At 45.1% G+C, this 14675-nt stretch overlaps 1 long non-coding RNA gene and 1 pseudogene across 1 annotated transcript in view; both read right to left on the bottom strand.

Annotated features, from left to right (window-relative positions):
• LOC126175449 (uncharacterized) overlaps positions 1–14675 on the bottom strand; it is an 83971-nt gene that overhangs the window by 26638 nt on the left and 42658 nt on the right. Inside the window, exon 2 of the long non-coding RNA XR_007535567.1 lies at positions 9767–10039. This is a non-coding gene — a long non-coding RNA (uncharacterized LOC126175449). The remainder of the gene's footprint in view (positions 1–9766; positions 10040–14675) is intronic.
• On the bottom strand, positions 1375–1492 carry LOC126177751 (5S ribosomal RNA; annotated as a pseudogene).

Genomic DNA, 14675 nt, shown 5'->3' on the forward strand with positions numbered 1-14675 from the left:
CCAACCGATCCCTTCTTCTAGTCAAGTTGTGCCACAAATTTCTCTTCTCTCCAATTCTATTCAATACCTCGTCATTAGTTATGTGATCTACCCATCTAATCTTCAGCATTCTTCTGTAGCACCACATTTCGAAAGCTTCTATTCTCTTCTTGTCTAAACTATTTATTGTCCACGTTTCACTTCCATACATGGCTACATTCCATACAAACACTTTCAGAAACGACTTCCTGACATTTAGATGTATACTCGATGTTACAAATTTTTCTTCTTCAGAAACGGTTTCATTGCCATTACCAGTCTACCTTTTATATCCTCTCTACTTCGACCATCATCAGTTATTTTACTCCCCAAATAGCAAAACTCCTTTACTACTTTAAACGCAGCATTTCCTAATCTAATTCCCGCAGCATCGCCCGATTTAATTCGGCTACATTCCATTATCCTCGTTTTGCTTTTGTTGACGTACACCTTACATCCTCCTTTCAAGACACTGTGCATTCCGTTCAGCTGCTCTTCCAGGTCCTTTGCTGTCTCTGACAGAATCACAATGTCATCGGCGAACCTCAAAGTTTTTATTTCTTCTCCATGGATTTTAGTTCCTACTCCGAATTTTTTTTTATTGTTTCCTTTACTGCTTGCTCAATATACAGATTGAATAACATCGGGGATAGGCTACAACCATATCTCACTCCATTCCCAACCACTGCTTCCCTTTCATGCCCCTCGACTCTTAAAACTGCCATCTGGTTTATGTACAAATTGTAAATAGCCTTTCGCTCCCTGTATTTTACCCCTGCACCTTCAGAATTTGAAAGAGAGTATTCCAGTCAACGTTGTCAAAAGTTTTCTCTAAGTCTACTACTAACAAAAATATTTTACCGATAGCACAAATCACTTTCAGTTCAGATTCACTGGCACTGTAGACTGTAATGGCGCATCATAAGCTAGACAGTGTTCTGGGTTGGTGACGTCATGTCGGGAAGGAGACCGTGTTAGCAAGATTGTGTTTGCTCGCAACTCACGTTCGTTGCACTGCTGCTGCCAGTTGAATACAATGTTGCCAGATAGTGAGAGGTTTCCTGCGGCATCGGAAATATGGCAGTTTTAAAGACTGGTGGGAATTTTAAACCATACATTGGGCATATCTTTTATTAATTTCGAGTATAAAAAAAAACACTCCGTCTTCAGGTCACCTGTGGCCTACCGGGTCCATCCGACCGCCGTGTTATCCTCAGTGGAGGATGCGGATAGGAGGAGCGTGGGGTCAGCACACCGCTCTCCCGGTCGTTAAGATGGTATTCTTGACCGAAGCCGCTACTATTCGGTTGAGTAGCTCCTCAACTGGCATCACGAGGCTGAGTGCACCCCGAAAAATGGCAACAGCGCATGGAGGCCCGCATGGTCACCCATCCAAGTGGCGACCACGCCCGACAGCGCTTAACTGCGATGATCTCACGGGAACCGGTGTATCCACTGCGGCAAGGCCGTTGCCAATTTCGAGTATAAGACGCACCTGAATTTTGGAGGCAAATTTTTCGAACAAAATAGTGTGACTTATAGTCCGTAAAATACGGTAGGTCTCTGTTCCTAGAAGTTCTGACGAAACTTCCCAAAAATGTTCTTGCGTTGAGTTTCGAACGCCAGAGATGGCCGAATACTACACGAAGTGCGTGTTCATCCTACTTTGCTCACACGCTATAGACGACGCCAACAGAGGAGGCGTGTTGTGTGGCTGGACCAGAGAAACCACCGGCACGGTGAGGGGGAAGCTGCTGTTATTGGTTATAAAGAAGCGCGGCGCACTCCTCTGTGAGATCAGAAAACAGGCTTTTCTGAAGCTCCGCGTTAGTACGCTAATCTGATCAGCACGGGGAGCACCGGCGAGGCCTCTTAGCCGGCAAAGGGAAAAAAGGAAAAGGCGATGATTCGGCGGTGGGCAGCTGCGGCTGCTCGCGCAGTGGAGCCCGGCGGCAGCGAGGCAGCGGGCGGTCTTATTAATCCGTAGCCGCCGGCCCGCGTCTGCTCGCGCGCACACACGCACGCGAGCGCGCGGCCCTAACTTGAATATCTTATTAGGACTTAAAAATCAGCATACTGCCGTCTGGCGAGCGCCCCTCCCCCGCAAACTCCGCGAATCCGGCCTGGGGGGGGGGGGCAGGGTGGTGAGGAGGTAGGATGGGGGGAGGGGAGAGCAGACGGAGAGGAAAGGAGCCGAGGGAAGATATATAGGCGCCTGCCGCTCCGCAAAGAATTTTTTCCTCCTTTTCCCTTCTCTTTATCCCTCGGCAGCGAAGGGAATGCATTAAGAGGCAGTTACAAGTTTCGGCATAATGAGATGGCGGCCGAGAGCGCTCACACACACACACACACACACACACACTCACACTCGGACGCCATTCTTCTTCACAACATAATTTGCGGGGACTCGCGAGCTAAGCTGATTTCTCCCGGTGCATGTCGCCGGCTGACGGATAGCGATAGAGGGCGAGCCCGGCTCGCAGATTGGGGGCTGTCTGCCCAGCGATACATCACCGGCACTCCGCCTTATTAGTCAGCGCTGCCCTGCCCCGCCGGGCTGCGCCTTGTTGTGGCTGTGGCGTCCGCACGCACTCGCGACTGTCATCTGTCTGCCTCAGGTGCGCCAGCAAGTGGCGACGCAACAGATCGCCGCCGTTCGACTCAGATTTCCGCTGACGAGTGTGCAACTCGTGGTCTGGTGGTTAGCGCCGCTACTTCAAGATCGGGGAGTCACGGGTTCGATTCTCAGCTGGGCCGGAGATTTTCTTCACTCGAGTTCTGGCTCTTTCTGTTGGTTTGATCTTTTCGTCTCATCTTCATCGAAGTACAAATCACCGAGGAGGCGTCAAATAAAAAGCCTGGTATCACATATCGATACCACACAACCAGGGTCTCGAATTTGGCAACGTAATTGCAGGTTTCCATCAGATGCCGATAGTGCTTGTGAGGGATATGGCGGACCCAGTGGTGCACGACTGCTGAGCGGGTCCGTACCACAAGCGCCCACTGCCGCCGCAATTAAGGACAGCCAGCAGCAGCCACACACCCCACTTGCACTTGGTGCGCCGGCCGGGGTGGCCGAGCGGTTCTAGGCGCTACTGTCTGGAACCGCGCGACCGCTACGGTCGCACCGAGCGAGGTAGCGCAGTGACTAGCACACTGGACTCGCATTCCAGAGGACGACGGTTCAATCCCGCGTGCTGATTTAGGTTTTCCGTGATTTCCCTAAATCGCTCTAGGCAAATGCCGGGATGGTTCCTTTGAAAGGGTACGGCCGATTTCCTTCCCCGTCCTTGCCTAATCCGATGAGATCGATGACCTCGCTGTCTGAGTTCTAAGTTATAGGGGACTGATGACCACAGATGTTAAGTCCCATAGTGCTCAGAGCCATTTGAACCAGTTTTTGCACTTGGTGCTTCTGTGCTATGTGACGGCCGCGCGGGGTAGCCGCGAGGTATAGGGCGTGGCCCGCGGGGCTTTTTCCGTCGGAGGTTCAAGTCCTCCCTAGGGCGTGAGTGTGTGTGTCGTCCTTAGCGTAGGTTAGTTTAAGTTAGAATAAATAGTGTGTAAGCTTAGGGACCGATGACCTCAGCAGTTTGGTTGCATGAGACCTTATCACAATTAAAATTTGCTACGTGACGCTACGCAGACCCCACGCAATCGGGGTTCTTGCGCCATTGGCCGTGTTTTCTACATCTACATCTACGAGATTACTCTGCTCTTCACAATAACATGCCAGGCAGAGGGTTCAGTGAACGACCTTCAAGCTGTCTCTCTACCGTTCCACTCTCGAAAGGCACGCGGGAAAAACGAGCACTTAAATTTTTCTGTTCGAGCCCTGATTTCTCATATTTTATCGTGATGATCATTTCTCTCTATGTAGATGGGTGCCAACAGAATGTTTTCGCAATCGGAGGAGAAAACTGGTGATTGAAATTTCGTGAGAAGATCCCGTCGCAACGAAAAACGCCTTTGTTTTAATGATTGCCACTCCAATTCACGTATAATGTCTGTGACACTATCTCCCCTTTTTCGCGATAATACAAAACGAGCTGCCCTTCTTTGCACTTTTTCATTGTCATCCGTCAGTCCCACCTGATGCGGATCCCACACCGCACAGCAATACTCCAGAATAGGGCGGACAAGCGGGGTGTAAGCAGTCTCTTTAGTAGACCTGTTGCACCTTCTAAGTGTTCTGACAATGAATCGCAGTATTTGATTGGCTGTACCCACAATATTATCTATGTGATCGTTCCAATTTAGGTTATTTGTACTTGTAATCCCTAAGTATTTAGTTGAATTTACAGCCTTCAGATTTGTGCGATTTATTGCGTAATCAAAATTTAGCTGATTTCTTTTAGTACTCATGTGAATAACTTCACACTTTTCCTTATTCAGGGTCAATTGTCCCTTTTCGCACCATACAGACATCCTATCTAAAGTCGTTTTGATCATCTGATGACTTTACAAGACGGTAAATGACAGCATCATCTGACGGCTACTCAGATTGTCTCCTATGTCGTTAATGTAGATCAGGAACAATAGAGGGCCTATAACACTTCTTTGGGGAACGCCGGATATTACTTCTGTTTTACTCGATGACTTTCCGTCTGTTACTACGAACTGTGGCGTTTCTACCAGGAAATCACGAATCCAGCTTTAGTTCAGAGAGCCTTATCCTTGTTCATATTGTAGGAGCTGGACTCTATTTCTTGCTGCGTTATTTCTTATCAGTCTTTGTACGCTTGGACAAATACAAGTTAAGTAAACCTTCTGCTTTGTTCCCTAATCATTTCTGCTCCTGTTCACCTTTCCTGTGATGACAACTGCTGCACCACTCTCTATACCAGTGGTTCTCAACCTTTCTTAGGCCATTACCCCTGAGTGCAATCACACATTAGCTAGTAACCCCGCCTCCCCCCTCCCCCCCTTGGCGTCTGTTGCCCCCTCCTCCCCCACATTATCACCAACTTTAGCGCCTAAGTAAACTGTAGAATGAAAGACTTTTCTTGGAACACTTTTATTTTTAAAATGATGAAAGATGACTGATACTTAGTTTCTGTGTATATGTATGTTAGAATGATTTACCAAGTGCTACCCACAACTCCTTTCAGATAAGAAAGCTAACTACCTGCAGTGGGGCAGACATTAGTTACAAAACATGTTTTTCCTTCAGTACTCCTCTCCATTGCGGCACTTGTTTGACCTGCACACTGCAACTCCATTTAAAGTGTGTGTGCGCACTAAACATACTATTCGTAAATCACTTCATTGCTGCACTCCTTGCTTCTGAACTGGAGGAAATTGGCAGACTTCAAGCTGTTAATACTTTGTGCCTGACCAAAACCACTAACAGTAATAGTAATGATAATAATGATAATAAGAATACTGTGTACACCACTATAGTAACCCTTATGTAGTTACTGTTGAGTTGTGCTGTCAGTTAATTCATTTATCTATTTCGAAGCGAGTAATAAAGCAATGGGACAGCAGTACGATCCCATAAAAAATAGAGGGGAGGACTACACGCTAAAGTGTAGAGAAACGATGGACTGCAGCTAAACCAACACATTTCATGAGTACTGCAGAAACTATATTTCTATAGGAGTTGGAAAACATCGCTCAGAAATGCGTTAGTAAGATCTTTGAGACATATATGAAGTGAAGTTTTTCATTCGCGTTGTTCATACGTTGTGTTAGCAGACCTATTATGGTAGCTAATCTTATTCAGGAGTCCGCAGCCCGTGGTCGTGCGGTAGCGTTCTCGCTTCCCATGCCCAGGTTCCCGGGTTCGTTTTTTCCCGGCGGGGTTAGGGACTTTCTCTGCCTCGTGATGACTGGGTGTTGTGTGCTGTCCTTAGGTTAGTTAGGTTTAAGTAGTTCTAAGTTCTAGGGGACTGATGACCATAGATGTTAAGTCCCATAGTGCTCAGAGCCATTTGAGCCTCATTCAGGAGCTCTTTTATTGATCCAAAAAAATTCTCTCACTTTTGAGTCACAAAGACTAGCATTAAACTATTTGAAAGATTATCTACAACCTGTACCGAACCTAGATTGCAATTGTAAGAGTCGAGGTATATGAAAAGAAAAGGAATATTTGAGAAGGGAGTGAAACAAGGTTGTAGCCTGTCCCCATTGTTAGTCAACCTGTACAATTGGTAACCAGGAAAAGAAACTAGGAGAAAGTTGGAAAGGCGGAGAAATATAATCTTGGACTTTTTGCCGATAACACTGATGGATGGTTCAGATGGCGCTGAGCACTGTGGGACTTAACATCTGAGGTCATCAGTCACCTAGAACTTAGAACTACTTAAACCTAACTAACCTAAGGACATCACACACATCCATGCCCGAAGCAGGATTCGAACCTGCGACCGTAGCGGTCGCGCGGTTCCAGATTGTAGCGCCTAGAACCGCTCGGCCTTCTGGCCGGCCCGATAACACTGTGACACTGTCAGAAACGCCTAAGGACTTCAATAGAACGAAAAACCAGACGAAAGTTACCAATTTTTATTTTTATTCACTCGATAACCAGTTTCGGTCCCATTTTCAAACCATCATAACATAGCCGAAAATCGCATTTCTGAAGATGTGAAAAATGTGCAACGAACATAGTGCATACAGTTATCTGTATGCACTGTAAATATTCATTGGATATGACTGAGAATATGTCCCATCAAATAACCGTTCCTCTTTTTTGTCAGAAACTCCTTTTTGCTCCAATTTGACTCAGCACCTTCTCCTCGGTTATTCGATCTACCACGCCCTGTTCTCTCCGTAAAAAGCCCTCTTCCCCCAAGCCAAATCAACCACAGTTACCTGTGTCACCAGACTGAGGATTTCTGAATACCTCACGACGTGTCATATCAACCATTTGCTACAGGTATCTTCGATCGACATTCGTGTTTTACGGAACTCTATGTCAATTAAAATGAGAATCCCTGTAGGACAGAAAACTTTCTTTTCGCGAAAATCTGTTGAGAAAGTTAGGAGAACTGGCATTAGCGACAGACTGCAGAACGATCCTACTGACGCCAAAATATATCGCGAAGACAAGATAAGAGAGAGCAGGGCTCATGCGCAAATTATATTCACCAACTTGTACCGTGTGGTGGCTTGCGGAGTATGTATGTAGATGTACATGAACATCTAATCCTAAGCATTCTTCTGTAGTACCACTTACGAAAGCTATATTCTCTTTATCGTCCACGTTTCACTTCTATACAAGGCTACGCCCCAAGTAAATACCTGCATTTTGACATCTTCGGAAATGACATTTTCGACAATGTTATGATGAACTGAAAATTGAGCTCGGGCCGAAACTAGTCAGCGAGTGAATAAAAAATAAAAAATTGTAACTCTGGACTAGTTTTGCGTTCTACTGATTAACAGAAGTTGCTGACTCAAGCCACTACAGCATGTTGAAAGTTCGCCAAAGAACTTGTAAGAGCAGTTGAAAGGAATAGATAGCGCCTTGAAAAGACGTTATAAGATGAACATAAAAAGTGAAACACGTTTAATGGAATGTAGTCGAATTAAATCAGGAGGTGATGAGCAAATAAGATTAGGCAATGAGACACTAAGAGTAGTAAACAGATTTTGCAGTTTGGGCAGCAAAATAACAAACGCTAGCCGAAGTAGAGAGCATATAAAATGCAGACTAGAAATATCAAGCAAAGAGTTTCAGGAAAAGATAAATTTGTTAACATCTACACTACTGGCCATTAAAATTGCTACACCACGAAGATGACGTGCTACAGACGTGAAATTTAACCGACAGGAAGAAGATGCTGTGATATGCAAATGATTAGCTTTTCAGAGAATTCACACAAGGTTGGCGCCGGTGGCGACACCTACAACGTGCTGACATGACGAAAGTTTCCTGCCGATTTCTCATACACAAACAGCAGTTGACCGGCGTTGTCTGGTGAAACGTTGTTGCGATGCCTCGTGTAAGGAGGAGAAATGCGTACCATCACGTTTCCGACTTTGATAAAGGTCGGATTGTAGCCTATCGCGATTGCGGTTTATCGTATCGCTACATTGCTGCTCGCGCTGGTCGAGATCCAATGACTTGTTAGCGGAATATGAAATCGATGGGTTCAGGAGGGTAATACGGAACGCCGTACTGGATCCGAACGGCCTCGTATCACTAGCAGTCGAGGTGACAGGCATCTTATCCGTATGGCTGTAACGGATCGTGCAGCCACGTCTAGGTCCCTGAGTCAACGGATGGGGACGGTGGCAAGACAACAACCATCTGCACGAACAGCTCGACGACATTTGCAGCAGCATGAACTATCAGCTCGGAAACCATGGCTGCGGTTACCCATGACGCTGCATCATAGACAGAAGCGCGTGCGATGGTGTACTCAACGACGAACCTGGGTGCACTAATGGCAAAACGTCATTTTTTGGGATGAATCCAGGTTCTGTTTACAGGATCAAGATGGTCGCATCCGTGTTTGGCGACATCGCGGTGAACCCACATTGGAAGCGTGTATTCGTTATCACCATACTGGCGTTTCACCCGGCGTGATGGTATGGGGTGCCATTGGTTACACGTCTCGGTCACCTCTTGTTCGCATTGACGGCACTTTGAACAGTGAGCGTTACATTTCAGATCTGTTACGACCCGTGGCTCTACCCTTCATTCGATCCCTGCGAAACCCTACATTTCAGCAGGATAACGCACGGCCGCATGTTACAGGTCGTGTACGGGCCTTTCTGGATACAGAAAATGTTCGACTGCTGGCCTGGCCAGCACATTCTCCAGATCTCTCACCAATTGAAAACGTCTGGTCAATGGTGGCCGAGCAACTGGCTCGTCACAATACGCCAGTCACTACTCTCGATGAACTGCGCTGTCGCGTTGAAGTTGCATGGGCAGCAGTACCTGTAAACGCCATCCAAGCTCTGTTTGACTCAATGCCCAGGCGTATCAAGGCCGTTATTACGGCCAGAAGTGGTTGTTCCGCGTACTTATTTCTCAGGATCTATGCACCCAAATTGCGTGAAAATGTAATCACATGTGATTTCTAGTATAATATATTTGTCCAATGAATACCCGTCTATCATCTGCATTTCTTCATGGTGTAGCAATTTTAGTGGCCAGTAGTGTAATATAAATTCAAGCATCAAAAATTCTTAATGCAGATATTTGCCTGGGGCCTCTTCTATCCTACAGGAATTCTATCTTGCGGGGATTCTCATTTTAATTGACGTAGCATTCCAGTAATACACGAATGTTTATCGAACATAACTGTAGCAACTGGTTGATAGCACACGTCGTGTGGTACGCAGCAATCCTCAATCTCCTAATACAGGAATCTGTGGTTGATTCGGTTTCGGGGAAGAGGGATTTTTAAGGAGAGAACAGGGCGTGGTAGATCGAATAACCGAAGAGAGGTGCTGAGTCAAATTGGAGCAAAACAGAGTTTGTGGCACAACTTGTCCAAGAGAAACAATTATTTGATGGGACATATCCTCAGTCATCAAGGAATCATCAACTTGCTAAAGGAGGAGTTAAAAATTGTAGAGGAAGACAAAGGCCTGAAAACAATGAGCAAGATCAAATGGTTATAAGTGGCAGTAGCTATCCGAAGATGAGGAGGCTTGCATATGGATTGGCTAACTTGGAGACCAGTATCAAACCGCCGTTCGGACTGAATACCACAACAACAACAACCGCCTTGGGCCACAGATCTACAACCTCGACACTGCTGTATCTTCAGCTGCAGCCACTTACGTGTGAGGTCAGAGGGACTTCAAAACTCGTGTTTTCCCTGAGCGTGACGTCTCGTGCGATCAGCTGACTGTCGAGATCAGCGCCAGACCAGACTCCATGATGCCGTCACTGAGGCTGCACCCACGTGGGCTCGGCTCGTGTCGTCACAGCACAACATGGCGGCAGCGCGGGTGGGGCGCCGCGGCGCTCGGCGAATGGCGTCTCCCGGCGTGGGAGGCGGCGTCGCGGCGCCCGGCGCCATAGCGGCCGCTCACATATGGACGCGCTCCTGCGCTGCAACATCCAGAAATGCGCCGTTGTCAAAATTTGAGTTATTTTAGTGCGACAAACAAAACGGGCACCCAACACATCAGAATAATATAAGGCAGCCATTTTCTCCCTCGAGCTTTCCAAGGTTCCAAAAATAAGTAAATAAATTAAAATAAAGTGTGTAGGCGCGTAGTGGTGTATGACGTTTCAGAATTTTAGGCTCTATTGCAAACGGCCTTCATGTGCGTGACGACCCTTATAACAGGCTCACTTCTACTACAAATTTATATGAAGGTTGAACGCCAAAGCTGTTAGCCTCAAATGTTTCCGCAGGCGTAGAATGTGCCGAAAAAAAATTTAGACGTGTCTCAGAAGGCAGAGAAGTGAATATTTCGTTTCACTGTCGTTATTTTTATCTGAATCATCAAAGAAGTAGGACGATGGTGACGACATTGGGCACTCAACGCAGTGGTTATCAGCGCCTTTGCAGGAAATGAACAGCATGCTTAGTGACAGTTAAGTCATTTCTCGTAACCAGTCTTTTGAGCCAGTGACGCTTCACACGTGATAAAGCCGGCCAGGGCGGCCGAGCGGTTCTAGGCGCTACAGTCTCGAACAGCGCGACCGCTACGGTCGCAGGTTCGAATCCTGCCTCAGGCATGGATGTGTGTGATGTCCTTAGGCTAGTTAGGTTTAAGCAGTTCTAAGTTCTAGGGAACTGATGACCTCAGAAGTTAAGTCCCATAGTGCTCAGAGCCATTTAACACGTGATAAAAACTTAAGAGACCTTTTTGTTTAGCTTATCACCTGGCGGATGGTGCACTCAAGGTTGAAGTTAGTTGTAAAATAACTCTTTCGTTAGCAGCTTTTGTTGATTATTTGCAACAAAATGTTTTTATTATTAAAGCTCTGAAACACACACAATTTTAAAATCTTTCTGGCACAGACACTTTCTGCATATCAATGTATTAAAATGGGTAATGAAATCATGGAAGGGAGCATGCACATTCATGTCCTTCCTTCAAGCTCAAACTAAACTATTATACAGTCATGTCATAAAATGCTAAATAAAACGAGGATTAGCTCAAAAAAGTGCTCAACGTTGTTACCTGATTCAGTTAGCCGACTGACCAGCAGTAAAAACCACTGTGAGGACTATGTAGATCAACTTACAGTAACGTTATTTGGCAGCCACTGGGAACAGGAGAATAATAATATGACCCTTGTTATGTTTTGCAGTGAAACTTTTCGTAAACGAGACAGCAGAAAGGCTGTGAAGAGCTAGTCTGTTGCCGCTGAAATGGTTGAATCTAATTACCTGATGTTTACGTGGCAAAGAAAGAAGTTAAATCGTGCAGTTTCAACTTTCTCAACCTTCATATTTATCAGATTCTGCGCAAAGTACTCGCTTCTTATCCTCCTGGCACAGTAGAATACAATCACGTCAAAAATTGTCATAAAGGAAAAGTTTTAATTCGCGTTTATTGTCAGATTCGGTAGAAATCGTTACTGCGACGTAAAACAGCTCCCCAAATTCCCTGCGGAAATTCTTTTCCGAGAGTTTGCATGTCTTTAATAATAGCATTTCGTATTGTACTGACGCAGGTCAACCTGCTGCTGGTTTTCAGATTTACTTGCTGTGATGGATTTGCGACTCGTACGTAAGAACAATGATTGTTAACAATCTCTGTCTAAAAACATAGGCAAGATTTTTATTAATGCGGAACGATAATTAGAACTCTGTGGTTTCGTACAGCTATAGTCTAACCTTTACCATATTTACCGTTCAAATCTCTCACAAAATTCAAATTGTGCGCTCGATGGATTTAAGTGAACATTCAAACAGGAACGGTTTATCATTTATGTGCTGAAATTCCAGATATGCCTTGGTATTGTTCTGCTTTTATTCGCAATCCCCCTAGAGATTAAAATTCTTGAAAGAAGTAAACAACGTATTTCAGTATTGTTGTTTGATACCAGCTTTACAAATGTGGCCGGAATTGTAGTTTGAAATAACATGATACCACGCAGCAGCCACTAAACTTATACACGATTCCTTCTGAAAAAACATTGTGAGTCCGGCATGATACTATATATCTTTGGTAACATTCAGCAAATTCATTTACAGTGACGGAATGACTTTCTTGGTTTCTTGGATGACTCTATCCTAAGGAATACTTCAGTTCAGCTGCTACTGTACGATCATGGATACTACTCAATATACAGAGGTTAATAGGTACACTTCTTAAAGGAAAGCTAGTTTCGTTACACAAACACGTGTTAACAGAGCAATGATTAGGTTAGTCTGTTATGTCTTCTATAGCTACAAAAGATTTGTAGGTAAGAAGATTTGGCAGTGAGAAGGATATTGTTGCGAAGCCACGCAAAATTTTGTTTGGTTAATAACCCAGTAGTAGTAATAGCAGTTGATTTGTATTCTAAGGACCATTAACACACCGAGCACACTGACAGAAGAAACAAAAATAAGTTAGATCCACAAGGACTGAACAAATCGAATTTTTCAGAGGCGTGATGTTCATGCGGATAATACTAACACGGGTAGGACCACACGGAGACTTAAAATTCAATAGCAAGTTCTCTTCCCCAGGTGGTGTGTGAAGGGACGTCCACATCTACTCTTTCCTCTCTTCATTTTGGTTTCTTCTCAAAATTCATCGGAGTTTATAATTTCCAACTTCCAGACTCATGTATTTTTCTTTAAAAATAGATATGTGAAACAGCGGCAAGTAAATAACAGATAATATTAAAGAATAGACAAAAGAACTCCACGCAATTCCAGTTGCAGGTAGTGCTGCTTGGGCAACAGAGCCCGTAGCCTTATCTGCGTAAGGCAGGTTTGCCTGTAGTCATAAGCAACATGAAAAAAAAAAAAAACGCATCTTAAGCATCTTGTTACTACGTGTTCTCTGCGCTTGCGCGATACTCAACGTGTGTATTATGTGATGGTAAACGTTGTCGATAAGATACAACGATGATGTAGCCGTAACAATGTAATTATTGTAAACATGCAGTCCTGAGTTAAGAACGGGCAGACAGAACACTGTGATATAACTAAACAGGCTGCTCTTGTTTTAACGTGCTGCGATGCGTAAAGTGTTGCCCCGATATGCACTTCTGCAAGATAACATGCTCCCGAGGGGCCCGTTTTGGAGGGCTCCGTGAAAACTTTCGCGTGTTAACAAAGCGTCTGAGACAGAGGGCAGTTGGCACTTGCGGGTGAGATTTAAGATACCGTGGTCGCTACTCCTTGTTACACGTTGAAAAAGCATGTGTTCTAATAGCGGAAATTATGGGACAACTTATTTTCTACGCAAGTATGACAACGCAACAGACATTATTAGGGATATTAGGAAAAATGCTCTGAGCACGAAGGGTACCCAGCTACTTCAGACCATAATGATGACATATTTCTTCCCTGCCACAGAAACAGGGAAGAAATTTTTTGTGAAAACTAAACGTAACCTACACACCATCAGATACCTGTACATATTTTGGCTTGGGCGCACGACTACACAGTTAAACTGAACGGGTGTAAACAGCTCTGCCGTCTCTTCCAAACAGTATGTACAATTATGATGTCCTTGTGAAAAAGAATGCCGGCCGGAGTGGCCGAGCGGTTCTAGGCGCTACAGTCTGGAACCGCGCGACCGCTACGGTCGCAGGTTCGAATCCTGCCGCGGGCATGGATGTGTGTGATGTCATTAGGTTGGTTAGGTTTAAGTAGTTCTAAGTTCTAGGGGACTTATGACCTCAGCTGTTGAGTCCCATAGTGTAGTATATGACTCAATAAGTACGACTTTCAGCGAACATGGCAAAGCCTGCTTCCTTGACGAATTAATGGAATAAACCTTCTCATCATCTGCTGGCAAAATGCGAAATTCCGCGAAACATTGTATCTATCTCTGATTTGACAAGGCAGGAATATTTCGTGACGCAACAGAAAATGATGTAATTCTTTTCAGACGAGTCAAAACTAAGGTGCCCACGAAGGTAAAATGGATTAATTGGCATGATCGAGCGCAGAGAGAAAGCGATTTTTGTATCAATATTACTGTGGCAGCAGCTCCCTGCGTCTACACATTAATAACAGCTGCGCCCCAAGAGCTGCGTATCGATAACAACGGAGGCTAACACGCGGCTGCTGTCGCGTTACTCTATAAGAACAACTAGGGTGATCTTTCAGGGTAGTTGGTGTGTTTCTCACCTTGTCCAAGTGAGAGCAGGAATCGCGCACTGAAGGCTCCATGTGACTCATGTGCAGGGTGTTTCTTTTCACTGAAGACATTGAAATATATCGGAAACTACACATCGGATAAAAAATAGCTATAATTCCAATTTGTTTGTCTTGGAGGGGACATAAGACGATACCACAATCGACCTGCCACCCCAAAAATGGTTCAACTGGCTCTAAGCACTATGGGACTTAACATCTGAGGTCATCAGTCCCCTAGACTTAGAACTACTTAAACCTAACTAACCTAAGGACATCACACACATCCATGCCCGCGTGGGAGGGGGCAACTTTGAAATCTTCAATGGAAATCCCCCTTTTTTATTGCAGATTACTATTCTACGATAAAATGTACATACGTTTTGTCTGAAGCATTTTCTTCGTTACGCCACAGATGGCGCTGTAATC

Source organism: Schistocerca cancellata, chromosome 3, assembly GCF_023864275.1.
Source record: "Schistocerca cancellata isolate TAMUIC-IGC-003103 chromosome 3, iqSchCanc2.1, whole genome shotgun sequence".
Classification (NCBI taxonomy): Eukaryota; Metazoa; Arthropoda; class Insecta; order Orthoptera; family Acrididae; genus Schistocerca; species Schistocerca cancellata.